This window comes from Empidonax traillii, unplaced genomic scaffold, assembly GCF_003031625.1.
Source record: "Empidonax traillii isolate 1590-97213 ecotype Southwest subspecies unplaced genomic scaffold, ASM303162v1 scaffold12:size2584012, whole genome shotgun sequence".
Taxonomy (NCBI): Eukaryota; Metazoa; Chordata; class Aves; order Passeriformes; family Tyrannidae; genus Empidonax; species Empidonax traillii.
In genome coordinates, this window is record NW_020955205.1 from 175,304 (window position 1) to 194,649 (window position 19,346).

Sequence of the window (19,346 nt, forward strand, 5' to 3'; positions counted from 1 at the left end):
CTTGGTTCCACTGATGGAGCTGTTTCTGAGGCTTCACTTGATATTTCATCATGTCTGTTTGTAAAACAGCTCCTGAGAGCTGTACGAGCACAGAGAGGTGTGCAAGCACATTGTGAGGGCATTTGAAACCAGAATGTGTAGAGCCATCCTCATTTCCATTGCTTGGAATATGAAATTGTGGAGTCGCTGTGAATAAACACTCGCCCAAACCAGCCATTTAGTGCAGGGCTGGGCACTCGTGGTCACCAGCACATTGCTTTTCTCCACACAACTCTTATCCCTCACAGATCTTGGCACTTTGCAGGAGTCTTCCCTCTCCTGGTCCCATTGCGTCTGTCAATCCAGGTGACAGTCTGTGGTAGGGTCTGTCCTGCCCACGCAGCGTGTGGGGGCTGCTCCCCCAGGACTGGTTGTTCTGAGTTTTCATTAGTGGTTGACTCGATGAGGGAGGCCTGCGGGGAGGCCGGAGGCGATTCTTGCTCCAGGCACCCGCTGTTTTGTGCCTGCTCTGTCCATATCTCACATTCGAGATGTTAGTGACTCCTGCTGCATGTTCTGGTTGGAAATGACATGTGCTATAATTCCCGTAGCAAAAAATGTACTTGTGAATGCGTTCCTCAGGAAAAGTGGTGAGTTCAGATGATGGCTTTCAAAAATCCTTCCTCGCTATTTGTACAATGGCTTCTATTTGTGTGAAAGTACAGCTCCTGTGAGCACCCTAAATTTGAGATGAGTTTGGTAAAAGGTTTTTTTCAGCTGAGGGATGAATTTCTCATAGTCAAAACACTTTGTTTTGGATCTGTGAAGCAGTTTTACATTACTTTTTGTCCAGATTTCCCTGGAATGAATCCTTTCTCTTGGGTATGGCATAGTTTAGAGAAATACTTGGATGCTTTGATACAGGAAGTGTTTCTTGGTTGGGAACAGCCTGAGGTGCTTTTGGGAAGGGAAGCATACGCATTCAGCAGTCCAGGATTAATACATCTCTGCCTGCATCCCTCTTAGGTGCCAACTGGTCACTGCTTTACAATTCCACAGCAGTGGTCATCCAGGCAAGGAGAAGAAATCATGTAAAGTGACCCACTGCAGAGTGTGAGTAACTACTGCAACCAGGGGAATTGGGCCCAGCTTCCCCAGTGTGATTCTTACCCAGCTGCAGAGATGTTGGGTGGCCCCTCACGGCCCTGGTCATTCTGACTGTACCTTAAATTTCAATGCACTGTGATTGAATTTGATAAAAATCAAACCAGGAGATATTTCAGTGCAAAAGTAACACCTTCCTACGGAAAGGAATCCTTCTTTCCATCTGTAGTGTGCAACAGTGTTATTGCGCCTTGTGACTCTTTTGTTGTAGATTGTCTGGGCAAATATACTTCAAATCAGGTTTTTTATCTTCTGAGCCGCAGGCAGGTGTTAGCCCTGGCGTGCAGGAGAGCAAAGAGAACCCTTCCATCTGGGGAAAGGTGGAGCCTGCTGGGGTATCAGTGTCCTCACCAGGCTCACAGGGTGGGCTGTTTTCTGGGATGTGGGAGTGGGGTGGGTGTGAGTCATGCCTTGCCCTTGTCATTCCTTTGTTTCCTGAGCTATGCTCACTTGTCTTTCTGAGCGCAGGATGTGGCTGGCTTTATTTGGAATGTTACAAGCAACCCCGTCTGAGTTAATTGACCAAGACAAATTTTGTTAAAAAACCTTGACATTAATAATGAGAAATAAGAGCTGGGAGGTAAAACACACGCTCTCTAGACATGCATTAGCAGTACCCCCACCCTTCCAGACTCCTCCTGAGGTACTATGGCAGAGAGCTTAGGTCAGTTTTAAAATTAACTTCTAGTCCTCAAGGCAGTCTTTAAATAGAGTATTTGAGCTGTGACTATCACTAGTCTTTTTAGGCTGCGTAAGGGAGGAGTGGAAGAGCACAAGCCCAGAGAATTCCATAACTCTTGGTGACGGATCTAATGACTGATCCTGGGCAGACCCTTCATCTCAAACCCCCAGGTCCTGCAAGCTGAGCTGGGATATGGTGCACTGGTGAGCACCAGCAGTGGGAACACTCCTGAGGTGAAAGGGAAAGGAAACATCTTCATTTGCTTCTGGAAACCGGCAGAAGCCTGATGTTTGGGATGGCTCCTGCCCAAAGTCATGGTGCTGTCCTGGCCTCTCTCAGGATGCTGTGCTCCCTTGCCTTCTCCCAGTGGTGTGGGCCTTGCAGGTGATCCATCAGCCCGCATCTTTCCTGAAGTGGCAGGACTGCAGCTGCACATCTGATCGATAGCACCCAACCTTGACATGGAATCAGTCACTCGTGGCCGGCTCATTACTGCTGGCTGACCGTTTGCCTGCAGCAGCCTCTTAATAGCCTTGCCCGGCTGCTGCCGAGTCACAAGAGGAGTGTTTAGCGGTCTTATTTACATGCAGCATTTCACCAGTCCCTCCTTCCCCTGCTCACAGCTTGCCATCTGCTCCGGAGCCTCGGAGGAGATGGAGGCTGTGGAGTGGGGACAGACGGAGGTTTCAGAGCGGGGACAGAAGCATCGTGCCTGTGCTTTGTCTCTATGGTGACCGAGTGCCTTTCCTCGTAGTGGGTGGGTGGGGGGTGCTGGTGCCAGGCCTGCCCATTTTAGGCCTTCTCTGCTAAAAAACCTTTCTTTCTCCAGAAGATTTTGGCATTGTGCTTGGCTTTTATTCTGGCTTTGGAGCTGATTTTAGTTACAGCTATTTTAATCTGCTGTGTTTCAGTCATCTTGTCTCTGCGTTTGTACTCTCCAAGGGGTGGGGAAGGCTCAGGATGCTCTTCCTAGAGAGCAGCTTTCAAATGGCAATTTATTATTTATAAACTGGGGGATTGGAGGTCTGGGAGTGGAGTTCCTGTGAGTCTATTAGCTGGGCAGGTTGTGCCCTGTGTCACTGCAAAAGGCCGCTTTCATTTTTATCAGCAGCAAAGTCTTAGACTTGACTCCTGACCTTGGTTGTGAGCCATTAATGATCTCTGAAGGAAGAAATGCACTGACACATGCACTTTGGGGGATATTTGGTACATCTGTTAGCATGCCATTGATTTCCATGAGCAAACTCATGAGTATACAGGAGTTTTCTAAAATAGCCTTTACTTAAACCGGAGTCTGAGTTTTCAACCTTGGCCTCTGATTTTCGCGCAAAGAAACGATTTCACCGTCGAGGATGAGGATGAGGGTGATGGTGAGAAATGTGTGTGTGTGTGCAGGCAGCAGAGCTGGAGAAGCAGCTGACCTTGGACAGGAGGTCAGCAAGAATGGAATGGGAAAAAAGCACTGGAAAGGAGGGGAGGTGGCATTTGAGACAAGTGCTGTTGGTTATGTGGCACTACCAGGGACCTCTCCTCCTTTTCCTCCTCATGCAGTCTCTTAGGAGGCAGCGTCACTGGCCAAGGCAGCTGTGGCAGAAAACCCAGGCAGTGTTTGTGTGTTTGCTGCTTTGCTGGCTGTCGTGGTCGTTGTGATCCTTGTTTTTGTGGTATGGGAACCCCTGTCTCTGGCACTGCAGTGGCCCAGAACTGAGGTGCAGCCCTGCCCTCAAGCTCCTGACATGAGCACTGAGGGTCAGACCGATGTATGTGCCATCCTGCCAAATAAAGTGGATGTTTTTGTGAATCTTAACTAGTTCACTAAATTACTTCAAGTGATTATCCTGTTTCTTTCCTGATTAGGGAAAAATCTTTAAATACATACAGGGTGAGACTATTCTTAGACATTTGGGGAGGAACCAGCAGTACTTTGGAATGAGTTGTGTTTAAGATATCTTTACTCTGGTGTGAAAAGATGGGAAGGCTTGTTCCAGGAAGGTTATGGGCAAGGAATGTTTTCTAATCTTGTGTCTGGAACCACTACCTTAGGGCCCTAGTTTATTTTCAGTAGTGAGAGAGAAACAAGTGGTTTAATTTCCTTCTTTCAGTGTGTCATGATTTAACCCCAGCCATCAAGCAACCAGTGCAAGCAGAGTTTTGAGGTGCCCTGTCCACTGTGTTCAGTGCCAGGGAGGGAGAGGCCCTTTGCCCAGATCTTGAGCTTGGTGGGGGTTGGATATTGGAGAAAGCTGGCAGCCAAGTGTTTTCCTTCTTGTCAGAAGGTCTGTGGTCAAGCAGCTGGCAGACTCTGGGAGCTTGGCCCCTATAAAGGATCAGGGGTAGATTTGTCCCTTATGGTGTGGGGCAGCACATCTGCACTGGACTCTGTGGGCACAACGTGGACAGGAGGTACCTGACTCAGTGAACTGAGGTTTTCTTGCCCATGCCTTTCCATGTGGAAGTAGGTGCAGTGTTCCTGGGAAAGCTGGGTCTCTTGGCATGTCTGACAGAATACTGCCAGCCTCTGGGGATGGGGCTGCACCTTGCTGCTCGCCTGGTACAAAGACCAGGTTGTGCAGGTGCAGAGCTCTTCCAGCTCTCTCTGCAGCTGCCTCTGCAGACCCCATGGAGTTATCAGTGCTCCTGCCAAGGGAGAGGCTGTGGTGTGGAGCTGTGTTAGCTCACAGGATTACAGGGAGGATTATAGAGGAAGGACTCGGAATGCTGAAATCACAGCACTTCAGTCAGCATTTGTGCCTCCTGCCAGGGCAGTCATTGAGGTTTGGGGCACAGCTGTAGGAGGTGGGGCCCAGCACAGCCCCCTGCACCCATCTTGGCCCTTGGGCCTCTGCTGTTATTTGTCTGCCCTGCCCTGAAGGGCTCTGTCCTCACAGCATTTGCTAATGAAGGAAAGTTTTGTGTTTCAGGATAAGATTTGTAGGCCTCTGTTTCCCCTCCTGATTTCAAGTGCTGGATATATGGTTTCAGGGGTGAGGACTTTGTGCTGCCTTCTCTTGTGTACAGATGTAGCTCCAGAGACTTGGAGAGCAAAGGCAGCCTGCAATGGCACTACAAACCAACTTCTGCAATGCAACTGAAATTCTTTATTGTGTTTCTTTCCAGAAAGTTCCCCCTGTCCAAGTTGGAATTAGACAGCAGAATTATTTTCTTCTATGTGGGAAAAGTTGGCTCTTCTCTTTGGGGTGAAATAAAGATAGATCATCTGGACTTGTTGCATCTTTCATAATTTCCTGTATTTTGTTCCCCTTGGAAAGGTTGTTGGGATAATAAAATACTTCTCCTTGTCTGGAAGGATGGCATGAAGGTAGGATGGCTGGGCTGGGTGTAGAGAAGGCCAGGCTAGAAAGTCCTCTCACTTCCCATGAGGCCAGCTGAAGTTTGGCGTGTTCTGGGCATGCCAACAACCTGATTGGTGGGCAGGAAATGGATGAAGGGGGTTGGGATATATGTATTTTTTTATTCCAGAGTCAGAAATTGAACAACAAGGTTGTTAGGCTTCTAATCTTTGTGGTTCCAGCAGCTGGGATGGTACATTCTGCCTGTAGGCTGGGCACTGTGGAGCGAGTGGGGCTACACCAACATGGGTGACACAGTGCTCCTCCTCTGACTGAGACTGAGAAGGTCTGTTCAGTCCTGGTGGTGCAGGGTGACACATAACATTGGCTCTAAGCAGCTGTCTAGTCCATCTCCTCCTCAGCCAGACCTGAGCCCCCTCTGCAGCAGTAATCCAGATGCAATCAATCTGGCACTTTCAAATGTTTATAAATCATTGATGGATTTTTTTTTTTTTTTTAAGTTGTAGTTTTCATGGAATTTGGTTTGATTAGCTGGAAAGTCAATATTTTCACTGCTCTGTGGCTGAGCAGCATTAATCCCAGCCCAGGCAGCAGCAATAACAGCACTGCAGTGCTAATGGCTCTCTGCCTGCACTGGCTGGCGTTTAAGCAGTCTGGGATGAGCTTGGAGCTTGAGGAGGAACCTTGGAGAGGTGATAATAAAGTACTGCAGCTCATGGTGGAAAATTGGCAGAGGCAGGTAAAGAAAAGGCCTGTAGCAACGTTGGGGAGTCTGCAAGGTGAGGTGTTGAAGCTGCCTTTCTTCATAAGTCATCTCTTCCAGCACATCCAAACAAGGTGGATTGCTTTGTATCACAGCTCCCATTAACTTGTCTTAAAAGCATAAGGCACCTTCAGCAGAGTGAATCAGAACCTCATGGGACCAGACCTTTATTCCTTTTAGGTGATGTAAATAGGAATTTGATAGGTGAGCCAAGTTATCCTTGTCTTTACAGATGACAGAGGGAAGCCATAAGAGAATTGTATGAGCTCAGCAGAGGCTCAAACATCATATCTTTGTGTCACTTCGTGCCACGATAATCATTGCTTGCACCGGAGAGCTCGCCTCTCTTTCATGTCTGTAATACCTGTCCTGTTCCAAATAACCTGCCCCAGTCCTGTTCCAGCGGAATCAAAGAACTGCCCTGCTAATTTGACGTGGCTGAGCAGGCTGACTGAGAATTCGTGAACTCTCCACCATTAGCGTGGGCTGCAGACAGAGCTTCCTGTGCTCTGAGGGTGCAGAACTGAGATATTTGAGTCATGCGTGACAGTGAACGTGTCTGCATCTCTCAGGGTCTGGATATTTCAGTGTCGTCCCAGGGGTTGAGTGCCTGCAATGGAAAGTCATGTTCTAGAGTATTTCCTTTAAATCCACATGTCATGGTGCATTTCTGTCAGGCCAGGTAGCACAAAGAAACCCAGCTGTTTTTGCAGGAAGTCTGTCTGATAATCTGCTGTGCTCCCTGGGCAGTGACAGCCCAAGGCAGGCTGAGGAGGTTCTGCTGCGTGTGGATGAGATCAGCCCTCGAGATCTGCTGGTGCTCTGGGGTGATCCACGTGTCATGCCCAGGACTCCATCCTGGGAAGCAGCCTTAGCTCTGCTGCTGAGGCTGCAGAGACATGAGGACCAAGGCCTTGAGTCAGGTTTCTCCTGGATGTCTGGATCAGGAGCTGGGAGGCAGAGGAACAGCTTGGTGTGGGTGTGGTGATGGGATTACAGAGCACTTGGGGTGCAGAGCATATTTTGGAGAGATCTTCTTACAGCAGGGCTGTCATATTGCTGTGGTCTATCTGAGAGGTGGCAAAAGCCATGAATAGCTGTGGCTGTGCTGCTGTTCTCAGGCTGGGATGAGCTGACATCCTGGTGTTAATAGTGTGGATCACAGGTGCTCTGACACAGTATCTTAATGGCAGCAAGGATGGTGAGGAACCTCAGAACTGAACAGACTTGCCAGTGGCACAGTAACCCCTGACTTCCAGTGCTCAGGGCCATTTCTGAGGTGAATTTATATAACCTGTGTCTTCCATTCAGCTCCCAGCTGACCTTGCCTAAATTCTAGGGCACCCTTGTGGCATTGGCATCTGTGTGACTGACGGAAGCAATGACAGCCCTGCTTTAAACTTCTGAGGCTTTTCTGGCAGTGTTAATGATGCCCAAGCTCTTCTGAAGGGGAGATACAATGGCAGGCTGTGGAGCCTCACCTCACTGCTCCAAGGCTGTCAGATGCTGTGAGCTCTTAGTTTGAAGGAGTGTGTGCAGATGTACCTGTATAGCCCATCCTTCAGGAGAGAAACTGCAGTAAGTACTGGTGAGAGAGATGGCAGATCCTCATGGATTTATGCTGATTATAGAGGTGCTAATGCCTTGCTTTTACAGCTTGATCTTGCTCCTGTCTTTTGTGCTGGCTCATAAATACATGCCAGTTCATCCTCTTTGTCTCTTCTCATGACCTTTCTTTAAATTTGGTCAAGCTCCTGATGCGTGGGTTGTCTTGCCCCTCACCATGAAGAGATCTGCCTCAGGATGACCCCAAGTCTCACTGTAATTTCTGCTGCAATATTTTATTTCAGACTTTATTTTGGGGGGATAAGACTGCATTCAATCATGCTCCACAGGGTGCTAAAAGCCTGTGGTCTGGGTGATGCTCTGTGTAATCTGCCTTGTCAATACCCATTGCTCACATCCACACCGGTGGAGAGGATTTTGCCAGCTGACTGGGTGCTTCTGAACCTGAAGTGTGATGCTGACTTTCCTTCCATGACCTGATTCTCCTGCTTTCATTTCAAGTGTTTGCTTCCCATTCTGGGTTCTCGGAGCACACGGCAAAAATATGTCCCTGGGAGATGTAGAGAGGGTGAGTGTGGTACAAGGATTCCCTCATTACATGTGAGGAAGGTGTCTCTACAAAGGCAGCTGTGGGGGGCAGTGCCATCTACTCCTCTGCCACAGCTGCTGGATCATCTTCCTGTTAGTCACCCCCATAGGAGCCTGGTCAATCCACTGCTATTTCTCAGTCCTCCCTGCAATTGGCAGCCAAAGGAAAAGAAATGCCACTTATTTGGAAACTCTGCTTTCTTATTCTGGCAGTGACTTGGAACATCAGAGCTCCCCAAGGCTGCAAGGTCCAGTTCCCCACCAGCTCACACTGAGATAAACCAAGTACCTGGTCAAAGGGGAAAGCCCAAGGATCATGTTGAGAATGGCTTCAGGTGTCTCTTCCCAGCAGGCTACAAGTGTAGCTCATTGCAGGGTCTTGGCCACGGTTTTCCATAGAAAGAGCCACATCTGGAGATGCTGGCTCATTATTTTTGCAGGCACTCGTGCTCTGCTTGCTTCTAGTGGCAAACTGAACTGGAGATGGGAAGTCCTTGTCTTGAGGAGGCTACAGGTTAAAACAGTGTGAGTCGTCCCGGGGGAAGAGGAAGGTGACTTGACAGCAGAATCAGGTGCAGCTGGTTATGGGGAGGGACTGAGCAGGCAGTTGAGACAACTTTATGAAACATATATGGTGAGCACAGCAGTCAGAGGTAGCATGTGCTTGGCTGTCAGCATTAGCGTGATGCGCTGCTGGCACAGGAACGCCTTTCCTGTCGAAAGCAGCTCTTGAAAGAGCCAGTCGATGTGCCAGTTGCAACGAGGTGACAGTGATGCAGTAGATAAAGAGCAGCCCGGGAGTGGGAATTCGTGCTTTCTGATCCTGTTCAGGGCCTTTGGGCTTGATACTGATTCTGTTTGCAAGCTGCTAGGAAAGGGATCTCTGAGTAGATGTCTACCTAATGCAACATGCTGCTAGTCTGCCTTGACCCTCCACAGTACTGTCATTGGGTTAAGAGCAAGAGGCCACAGGTCCTTGTAGCATCAGTAGCCCTTGATAGGCAAGAGTAGTGAAGCGAGTCCCTGAAAACTTGTTCTTTCTATTTGGACACTTGTTCTTGGACAGCTGATTATTCCTGCTGGAGAGAAAAACCTGGCCTTTGTATCTGCCTGGGGAAAAAAAAAAGAGGATGATTCCTTGAGATACTAGCATCTTCTAGTCCTGTTTTCCAAAAGAACCTGCAGTTCTTTTAACCTTCATTCTGCCTGTGGAATTAAGAAGTTTCCTTTTTGTTCCTTGATCCAGGCCAGTAGCAGAAGCTCTGAAGATGGCAGGTATGTGACAGGCACCTACAAAATCCTGTTTGTCAACATGCTCTTCCTTTGTAGCAGAGGAGACCGCTTACACCTGCCCTCTACACATCCCTCTGAGCAGTTTTATGCCTGCTTTGTTGCTGTTTCTCCTAAGCCCACATCCTCCTCGCTTATGGGAACTGCAGACTGGGCAGCATCAAAAGCCTTGCTGGAGTGGAGGTGTCTGACAGGGAGTGCCGTGCTGGAAGCCTCTTAGGCTGTTACAGGCAGGAGATAGATGGGCTTGATGTGATTCGTTCTTGACAAATCCATATTGGCTGCAACTCATCTCCTTGTTATCTCATTGATTTTTGGAGGGCTTGGAATTGTGTCTTCAGGGAAACAGGGCAGCGTGTAGGAAGGTACAACAGGACACTCCTATCTGCAGTACGTGTTGTGTTGTTGGCCGCTGCCCCCGAAGTGCCTCTCCTGGACCCCAAATGGCTTGTTGCTCCTCAGCACCCCCGTGGTGATGGGGTGGGTGTTTGTTCATGTCCCCTTGGTGGTGTTTTGTCACACCCTAGTGGCTTGATTGCAAGGTGGCCATGGCCGTGGTGCTGCCACAGGTTCCAGGGGACTTGCTTTTCACTCTTCTTTTGCAAGAGTGATCTGGGGTTCTGTCCCCCCCCTTGCTCACAACACCCTGGTTGTCTCCTTGCAGGCAATGACAGCATTCAATCCCAGATCCTCCCACACTACAGCAGCCCCTGGGGTGCTGACCAGCTGAGTGGAAGGTGAGCTTGTCCGTGCTGCTGTAGGAGCAATTACTTCCTCCTGTGTTAAAAATGATGATGCTTTTTTTTCCCCTTCTCTCATGATGAGACTTGGCTCTGGAAAGGCAGGATGAGATGCCATTTCCTTAGTCCCTTTCCTCTAAGATCTCATCAGAAACATTACAGTGCTGGAAAGGCACTCGTGACACTGCCAGCAAAAATGGCAGCACCGATTCCTGCCCACTTGGAGGAAGGTTTAGCTAACACAGGTTATTTACTTACACTTCTGTGGCTGCTGTGGGTTCATGTGTGTGATGCTGGGTGAGATTCTCACAGAGGGGATCTGCTGAAGGGTTGAGGGTCTGAACCTGAAGCCTAGTGCTGGCTCAGGACTATTGCAGGGAGGGGTTGGAGGAGATGGGGACACTTGTAGATGATATTTGTGACAGCTGAGCAATGGTACCTGGTGGTGGTTGTGCTTTACCAGTCCTGGCCTCTCTAGGCCCCAGAGCAGCAGAGGGATACACAAAGCCAGTTTTATAATGAGGGTGTTGACAGCAGGAGATGTGCTGACTGTCAGTGGGGCCCATCTCTGAGAGCTGGAAGTTACTGTGGCATGGGGGGCAGCAGGACAGAGGAGAAGGTCATTCTTCTGTTCTTTAGAGCCTCAGAAATGCAGCTGAATCTGGGGCAAAACATCTGGGCTGTGCTGGTTTTATTTATGCTTTTTCCTACACGTATCTCTGATCGGAAGCAAATCATGCACTTGAGTAGAAATTCAAGTGGTTCAGATTCCCCCAGAGAAGGCTGAGGTGACCTGGTAGATTTGCTCTGCAATGGTGCTTAAAAGAAATGTCAGCAGCTTCATCTAGGGTCACTGGAGCTTCTTGTTGTCCACTGTGGGGTGACTTTGTGGATGCTCAGTTTCTGGGCTTGCTCTTCTGATATGCTCTGGCTTTTCCTCTCCTCCTCAGTCACTGGAGAGTGAGCAGAAATTCTGCAGCCACTGGGGAAGGAAAGCACTGGAATACTTGAAAAGCAATTAATGTTTGCCAGCACAGATCTAGCAGTGCATTGCTCCTTCCAGTCACATTCCCTGCCTCTGGCCCCCTCACCACCTGCTGCACTTTGTGGGTTTTCCTTTATCAGTTGCTTTTCATTTTCACTTGAGCTGTCGGTGAGAGCTGAAGTAGAAGTTCAGATTAAGTTGCAGCTGAGATGTGCTTTGCTGGGGATTATGGGGCTGGCTGTGTGTGTAGCTGTCAGGTAGGGCAGGAGGAACAGAGCTTTTTAGCAGGCTGTGAGCAGAAAGAAGCCTCTGATTTCCAGGGCTGAAAATTGTGCTCCCAGGCTCCAGTCTGCGCTGGTGTAACCAATACCTCTTCTTTTAGGGAACTGGTTGATTCAGTCTAAATAGGAAAACTGGGCTGTGCTGACCTCCTTGGTGAATTGGAGCTTCTGGGCTAGCCCAGAGAGCTATCAGCATGGGTGGAGGCTCAGGCAGCACCTGGAGAAGGGTCAAGTCTGCTCCTACTGGTGCATTTTGGTCCGATGCAGGTTCTAGGTGTAGTAGAGAGAAAAACTGAAGTTTTGACATATATCTCAGCTTTTTTAATTGTTTGGGCGAGCTTAATTTCTGTAATTGCTTCCTTCAGGAAGCTCCCTGGCTGTGCCTGTCTAGGAGATGCATCACCTGAGGGTTAAAATGCAACTGCTGTGAGTTGGGAGGCAAAACCAGGCCAGAGCCAGCAGCTGCTGTGGAGGGAGGGCTTGGACACCAGCAAATGGACTCGTAGGGCTGGCCTGAATGTGTGGACTGTACTGAGTTAAAATAACCAACACTGAGTGGCTGTTTCTTTCAAAATGTTAAAAATATCCCAACTTCTCCATAAATCCAAGAGATGCAACCTAGCACAAGTGTGGATGACTGTCCTCCCTCAGAGCCTGGTGGGAGCTGTAATGCTTGTGCTGAGTTGATATTTTAAGGACCCTTACAGAGCAAATTGTCTGAGTCTTGAGTTTGGCAGGTGGGCTGTAAACCAGTGGTTCGGGGTGCTCTGCTCCTTTGGGTGACAGGGTGGTGATCGGACCACACTTACTGCTCTCGTGGGGGCAGAAGGTCCAGCCCAGGATCTTGTGTGTGATTGTCACTGCGTGCTTCGAGCAGACTGTCATGCTGTACAAAGGGTCCTCCAGAGGTGTGAGAGACTCCCCCATCCTGGGGAGCTGAAGCCCTGCTCTCAGACTGGGCTAAGACATCCTACTTTCCCCGTCTCTGGAGCTCTCTGGGCTGCAGGGTTGCCCTGCTGTGATGCCACAGCACTGGGGTTGTGTTGCTGCTGCTGTATAACACGAGCACACAGAGCACAGCGATGCTGTACCTTCACTCTGTCCCTCGTGTGCACTGTGTCAGTGCAGCCTATTGCCAGGTACCAGTGGCATCCTCTCCCTCTGAGCCCTGGCTGATGGAAGCCTGATTTCCATCCTGCCACCTCCCGAGGTCTCTTTCCCTGCTGCTCTCATTTCCCTGAGTTTCCCCGGGAGGAGTTCAACAAGGAAGCCTGCTGTTGCTGGAAGTACTCCTATTTTCAGAGCTATAATCTCCCACCTTACCTGTTCCCAGCTCCCAGTGTCAGAGGCACGGCCTTGGCTTGCCACGTGCTTCCAGCTGAGGGATGCACTCGGCAGGAATGCTGCACAGCTTAGCAGTGGCCAAGGTGATCTCTAATAGCATCTGTGTGTTGTTGAGATAGCGCTTATCTGTTGGGAGGGAGTAAAGAAGTGAGCAGGCCTGACCTCCAGAGCACAAATGAGACTAAAACCTCGTACCTGAATCTCTCAGATGATCTGTCAGATCTCCCTCCACCTACAGAAACATGAAAAAACATCACTAAGTGTGATAGCGAGGTACTGGGAGATGCTTGGTGGGAAGATGATTGCACTAATGGAGGGCAGTGAGAGGTAGTGTGGTACTTTCAGCCATGAAGGATGCTATAAATTGGGTCCTGTGTGATGATGAGCCACTGTCGCAACATATGGCAGCCAGTGTGGGTTGTGAAGTCTGAGCCCCTCGGCGGGTGCCTACTGCCACCCAAAATGGCTCACAGCCATCTGCTGTGACTACCCCTCCTCCTACCTCCTGCTGGAGGCAAGGCCTGAGCCTGCGATTCCTGCTCGGAGCCTTCCCAGAGCAGCCCCATCCTTCTCTTGGAAGAGTCTGGAAAGCTGTAAACCCAAATGTTTCATGTAAACCTTCATGTCAACAGCATGTCCATGTGTTGGAGATACTACAGATGCTTCCTGCCTTCCTCAGCTGCTTGCTCCCTCTTGAAAGGGATTGGGGTGCTGCAAGAGCAGCCGGTCCCAAGAGTTGTGTCCAGGCTGAAATTCCTCAAACAAGGGATGACAGTGAATGTTTGTTTAAAGTTCCCTTCCATCTAATCTCCACAGATGCTAGCGAGATAACAACATTTTTTTGTGGGGTTACCCAGCAACGAAAAAATATTTGGGTCAAGTTGAGCTGTTTACATTCATCTTGGTTTATCCATCTTGTAGGGAACGAAACAAGTTTCTTGTTAAGTTTTCCCCTCTTCGTTTTATTTTTATCTCGAGGCTTTGTATAAAAAGCGTTCCATGTGAATCATGGATATTATGATTCCAGTCATGATGAAGGCGTTGTGACATCTCTCCGCTGTGGTGCTGGGACACGAGGGATGAGTAAGCTGCGCTCAGTGCACTGAGACCCAGCCTGGTGTCTGTCTCCTGCACTTCCTTGGCCTTCTGGTTTTGAACACAGAGGCCCCAGTTTGTGAACTGGGGGTGGCGGTAGGAGTACAATTAAACTCCCATCTCCTAATGAGGTGCCCAGTGCCCCAGGGTTCCACACAGGATTCTCCAGTCTGTCTGTGCTCTCAAGGGACCAGACCTTTTCTTTACGCTCATATTATGTTCTCATGGACTCTTCACTTTCTGATTCAAAGTGAAGGTGTAAATAACAAAATGTCTTTCAAAAGTCAGTTTCTGCTTTTTGTGTGATCACAAAGTCGTGATAAAGAGACTTACTGAGGGATTGGTTGTGCTGGCCCTGGTCTTGTGGAAGGCTTAGTTGTCTGTGGAGATTTATCCACCCTAAAAAGCATCATTTGGTTGAAGATTGTCCCGTAGCTATAGAGGAATATCCTGTGCCTATCCCAATGAATTGGCCTCTCTGATCTGTGATTTGGGCTCTGTTGGTCTCGATTTGGGCTCTGTTGGTCTCATTGAACTAAAACGATGGAATCTTGAAAGCTAGAAATGATCAGCCATGCACAGGGCTCTGGATAAGGTGTGGATGTCTGCTTCCAGGGATATCTGGGGCTGCCATGGGAAGCCAGTGTGTTGCAGGCACATGAATAGAAAGTAGGTCAGCAGTGGGAAGCAGGACTTTGTGGGCATTAACATGTTGAGATGTGTGTGTATGTGTGTGTGTAAAACTTTGGGAATTGAAAAAACTGCAACCAAAGCTGCGTTTCGTCCTCTCCTTCCCAGTGTGTGCTGTGAAGGGAAGAAGGGGTCTTCAGGGACAGCAGGATAGATCCTTCTCTGGAGCAAATCTTTGTAGCTCCGTTGATTTAGTTGGCACTTCGCTGATTAATACCAGTTGAGAATCCAAGCTGGAGTGCTTTGTATGCTTGTAAATAATTGAACGCCACGTGAATACAATGATGTGAGGGAGGATGGGAATAAAGCAGAGACTCTGGGAAATTTTAGGTTTTTTTGGAACGAGGCTTTTATGTGGAAACATATTGGCATCTTGGCTGCGAGGCACTATGGTTGAGTGTGAGGGGTTTTTCATCGTAATTATAAGGACTAGAGCTGGAGAGCTGTTGAAACTGCGAAAAATGGCAAGCACATGTCAGATGGGGAGAGGGAGGCTGCTGCCAGCTGTTCCCCCCTCCCGCTGCCTGACTAGGTTTGATAAATATGCATTATTTTTTAATACTAAAAATGAGTCCTAGTTCTGGCAAGGTGCTAAGTTGATAAACCTGGAGATGAAAACCCTTGTTATCCAGGGTGAAGCAGCAACAGCACAAGCTTTCCCCTGTGTACTGAGGGATCCAGTTAATGTGCTGCTGCCTTCATGGAGGCCAAGAGATGCTACTTGTGATGATGGTATCTTGTGATGTGGGCTACAGGCTCTTTTTACACTCTGGCTGCCAGATCCCTGCCTGTAAAAGTTGGCTTTTGATGGCATGGGTTGGTGGGAGCTGATGTTGACCTGTCCCCCCTCACTGGTCTGGGAGCAGTTCCCAAATCCATGCCTCTCCTGTTCGGCCCTGTGTAACATGGCTGTTTCAGCCCCTGCTCACGAGGAGATGTGAGGTTAGGAAATCAATTGATGCGTTTAAACCCATCTGCATGTGTGATTTAGGAACAAGACACAAGCCAAGTCTGGCCAGTGAGCTGGTGACTGCCCTTGGCTTAGGCAGGCGCTCCAGGGAGCCTGGATGGAGGGCTGCTGATATGTGGCTGTGAGCTTCAAAGCTGGAAGCTTCCCAGGAGCTCCTAGGGGAGGAGATGAAGCTGTGAAATCTGGAAGCAGGCCTTCAGATCACGTATGAGATTCCTAGAGCTGTGTGTTATGCATGATCTGGTCACCTGGCAGAGAGGGACTGTACCTGCCTTCTATCTCCTCACAAACTGGGAAGAGTAAAGTGTGGATGTCTGGAGAGAGTTTGTCTTCTTTCTGTAGATTAACACCTGAATTCCAGAAAGATCCAGATTTGGTTAGAGCCTGTGGGCTTGTCTTTTTGCCCATCACAGAGTAGGAATTTATGTCCCTAATTTCTCATCCCCTTCCTGAGCCAGGGCTGAGGCAACTGTGCAGCATGGAGGCAGGAGCTGGAGGCAGGAGCTGCTGCCATTTTGTGTCTCACTCCACTCAGACTGTGTGATGAATTGCTGTGCTTTGCCTCTTGGGGAGGCTTTACAGTCTTGTTTTCTTTGTCACTGTCTTTAACTTGAAATAAAAGTCAGTCAGGGACAAATGAGGGGTTTGTGCTGAGTGTGGGGCAGCGTGATAGTGGTGACAGGTGCCCTCCATTTCTTGGACGATGGGCACAGCTTAACACCATAAGCCATTTTTAGCCAGGGCTTGGACTTTTCTTGCTCCAGTGTTTATCAATTACCTATTTGCTACACTGCAAATCCCTTTCTTCTGCAAGATACTTTTCTGTGCTGCCAGATCTCTGCTCTGCCAGCCTCTCGGTTGGGGCAGCTTGCTGAGAGCCTGCATGTATGGTGGTTGGCCCCCAAACTTTGCCCAGGACGGACTCAGGTGGGAATGGAACAACACAGAGCGTTGAAGTCAAGATTGAGATGTACTGGGTGACAGATACATCCTGAAATCACATGGATGGGTGCCCTTAGGACAGTGGCACAGTGGGAGATGGCAGGAGCAGGAGGGATGGTGCTCTGAGGGCAGAGCCCTCCAAAATCCCAGGTGTGGCATGCAGTACTGCCTTTGTTTTGAGGTGAGATGACACTCTGCACTGTTCCCTGTAGCATAAAGAGAATGCTGTGTAAAACAGCAGTCCTGTCCCAGGCAGGAAAGTAGCAGGAGGGCAGAATTTAGGGGACTGCAGCGGTGGCCTGACCTGGAGCTTATCTGAACACTCCCTGCAGGGATAAAACTAAAGCCTCTGGGGAAATGTCAAACAGCAACTGCTAGAGAAGACGATGCTGGGAAAAAATTCAACCCTCGCCCCACAGACTCCTTCCAAAACATATATTAAAGGTTACCCAGACAACCTTAATACCTCCAGAAATGTGACCTTGAAAGCCACCTAGAGAGCAAGGAACTAGCAGATGTTCTCAGCTGCTGGCTGCGAGTGGTGCCCACAGAGTAACGTGCTTTGTCCCTCACTTGATTTCATTCACTCAACTGGCATCAGATTTAGCTCAGAGACTTACTGTGCCTTGGGGGGAGGGTCTATTGAGCCATTGATGCAGCATTGAAATACTTATTTCATAAGCAGCCACCAGGGAAACTAAATTTTCAAGCAAGCCAGCCCTCTGGGGGTGCTCCTGAAAGGAGACCTGAAGCAAATGTTGAGCTCCATGAAAAGCATTTTTGGGTGACTTTTTTTATTGCACCGGGACCCAGGATGCCAAGCTGCCTGTTGCAGGAGTGCCTGCCTTCCTCTGGAAGGCAACAGCTAGTCCCTGGGCCAGGGCCTTGCAATGTAATTTAAGTATGTGCAAGTGGAACTGGGTAACTAAATCATCCCCACGACATTCCTCAAACAGCAAAGACCTGATTTCTTTCTAAGGACCAGAGTGAAACACCTGTGAGAATTCTGTGCCTGAAACGTTATTGTTTAGGGCACTGCTTTCACAAGGAAGGAAAACAGTAGCAAAATGGCATCACTTTCAAAACCCTCCTTTGTCTCTTGTGGTTCATCTGCCTCAGGCTTCCCAGAGGTCTGCCCTGCTCCATGAGCTCCCCTGGGGCACATCAGGCTTGTCCAGAGCTCACTGGCCAAGGCGAGGATCTGGGAGACAGGAACCAAGAGCCCTGGTGTGTGGACCCTCTGTTTGTGGCCTGTCTTTGTGGCTTCATCAGTGAGTCCATGGGACCTACCCCACACCATCATTCCCACAGGAGAGGGACAAGTGTGATGCCTGCAACCAGTTTGGTCTTGTGTTAAAGAACCAAGTTAAACCAGGGGTCAGACTGTGGGGGCTGCTCTGGGCTGACTGATGACAGTGCCATGGACAGCCAGGAGGGCTGAGGTCTGTCCTTGTGCTCTGGCTCATCTCTGGCAACCCATTAACCACGGCTTGCTTACCGCTGAGACACGGTGAAAAGGGTTGGAAGCCGTAGCAAAGCAAAGCTGCTATTGAAACAGGCAATTGAAATGCTCAAGTGGTGACTTTTTCATGCCTACCATGTTTCAGGGGCACTTGTAAGAGTACTATTTAAATTTAAAAGAAAAAAGTAAGATTTCTAATCTATTATTCATTCATGAAACATTATTTCAGTGTAAAATAAAATATTTTCCTTTGCCACCTCATTCTTAATATACTCTCTTCTCTCTTTCTCTCTCCACCCCCCTTCCCTCCACTCTGCAGTGCTCCAGGGAACAGCGTGTATGAAATTATTTTGTAAAATCCAATAAAAATTTTAATCAGGTCAACATCATTACAGGAAAGGAAAGTGATGGAGCTTTCCTGATGCATTTAAAAAAAAAAAAAAAAAAGGCATCTGAAGAAGAAGAAGTAAAAAAAAAGATGTAAACATGCAGTTGTAAAAAGAGGAGCACAGAGCTGCACACCCAGCCGCTGTGCAGTGCCTCCTGCTCATCCTGTCTCCATGGAGCACAGTCTCACTTTCAGACACACACATGACAAATGCATGCACGTGTCTCTCGTCCCCTTGCACATGCACCAAACATATTCCAAAGCAGGGAATTGTAGCATATCCTGAGTGGGAAGGGACCTGTAAGCATCACTGAAGTCCAACTCCTGGCCCTGAATAGGACATCCCAACAATCCCACCATGGGCCTGAGAGCATTGTCCAAACCCTCCCTGAGCTCTGGCAGGCTCTGGGCTGTGACCACTGCCCTGGGGAATCTGTTCCAGTGCCTGACCACCCTCTGGGTGAGAAACCTTTTCCTAATATCCACCCTAAACCTTCCCTGACACAGCTGCAGCCATTCCCTTGGGTTCTGTCTATGGTCACAGAGATCAGTGCCTGCCCCACTGCTGTCCTTCTGCAGAAGCTGCAGACCCTGATGAGCTCTGACCTGTCTCCTCCTTTCCAGGCTGTGACCTCAGCCACTTCTCATTCAGCTTTGCCTCTAGACCCTTCCCCATCTTTGTAACCCTCCTTTGGACACTTTCTAATAGCTTTAGGCACCTAAAAGTCTTTGGCTAGCACCCTTTAGGAGAACACCCACCCCTGCCTGGAGGTCTTTATGGACTCTTAGGCCCATATGCCCCAACATGGTCTTTAAACAGTGGTTGGTAAAGCAGAGGGACCAGCTAGTTGTGTGGCAACTCCCCTTTTTAATCCCTGTCTCTCTGATTACCACGGAGGGGAATAAAAAGCCCTGGTAGCACACGGTCATGCTCTGAGGATTTGCATAGTGTATTAAGGCTTGCTAAGATCTCCTTCCTAGCCTGACATTTACAGAAACTGCAGCTGCTGAGGCTCCTCTCCATCTTCCCTCTTTCAGATTAAATGTGAACTTCTAAATCTGCCAGGAGGAGCGGAGGGAAGGATGGGGAATGTAACTGCCTTGCT

At 49.0% G+C, this 19,346-nt stretch overlaps 1 protein-coding gene and 1 long non-coding RNA gene across 3 annotated transcripts in view; one reads left to right on the top strand and one right to left on the bottom strand.

Moving 5' to 3' along the window:
• EDC3 (enhancer of mRNA decapping 3) overlaps positions 1 to 19,346 on the top strand; it is a 649,718-nt gene that overhangs the window by 128,814 nt on the left and 501,558 nt on the right. The window lies entirely within an intron of this gene.
• LOC114059714 lies at positions 10,767 to 13,301 on the bottom strand. The gene is made up of 3 exons (XR_003571721.1): positions 13,196 to 13,301; positions 12,889 to 12,925; positions 10,767 to 11,065 (listed from the first exon to the last, which is right to left on the bottom strand). It is a non-coding gene; the product is annotated as an uncharacterized LOC114059714 (long non-coding RNA).